Source organism: Rousettus aegyptiacus, unplaced genomic scaffold (genome assembly GCF_014176215.1).
Source record: "Rousettus aegyptiacus isolate mRouAeg1 unplaced genomic scaffold, mRouAeg1.p scaffold_m13_p_12, whole genome shotgun sequence".
Classification (NCBI taxonomy): domain Eukaryota; kingdom Metazoa; phylum Chordata; class Mammalia; order Chiroptera; family Pteropodidae; genus Rousettus; species Rousettus aegyptiacus.
This window is the reverse complement of record NW_023416287.1, coordinates 59636037-59636717: the sequence shown is the minus strand read 5'-3', so window position 1 is coordinate 59636717 and position 681 is coordinate 59636037. Positions and strand designations below refer to the sequence as shown.

General features: G+C 38.3%; 1 pseudogene; it reads right to left on the bottom strand.

Moving 5' to 3' along the window:
• Window positions 1–336: 336 nt before the first annotated feature.
• LOC118610214 lies at window positions 337–455 on the bottom strand (annotated as a pseudogene).
• Window positions 456–681: the final 226 nt, after the last annotated feature.

Here is a 681-nt window from a genome sequence, read left to right as displayed (position 1 = left end):
CCTCTTGGTATCATTTCACACTGTTGACCACCTCCTCTTACGTCGCTTGTCTCCCTTGGTGCCTCCGACATCCCTCTGCAGCCTCCATTTCTACTTCACCAGCTATTTCTCATCTCCCCATGCTCACTTTTTACTGCCTGCCCTTTAAATATTGGTTTCCTCCAGGATTTCATTCTCACTACCTTCCCTTAACCTTATTAAATATATATTCATTGGTGGAATTTGATCAATATCTCCGGTTTGACTACCACCTATACACTTAATGTCCCAGCTGAAACCTCTGCAGCCAGCTTGTGCCAGCTCATGAGAACCAATTTTTTTTTTTTTTTTTTTTTACACCTACAGCACCCGGTGTTCCTAGGTGGTCTCCCATGCAAGTACTAATCAGGCCCAACCCTGCTTAGCTTCCGAGATCAGACAGGATTGGGTGTGTTCAGCGTGACATGGCCGTAGACCATGAAAGCCAATTTTTAAATTCTGAAGAATTTCATGAGCTAGTTGCTAAACCCAGCCATTATTAAAATTGTGTAAATTTATAATTAAATAAATTATGTTATAAACAAAGGTAATAATACTTAAACCTCATTACTTTCTAACAGTTTTGCTATATTTTTCTAATTATCAATGCTTACGAGATATGTTTATTATATTTGTATGCTGAAAATACTGTTGATCTTTGAA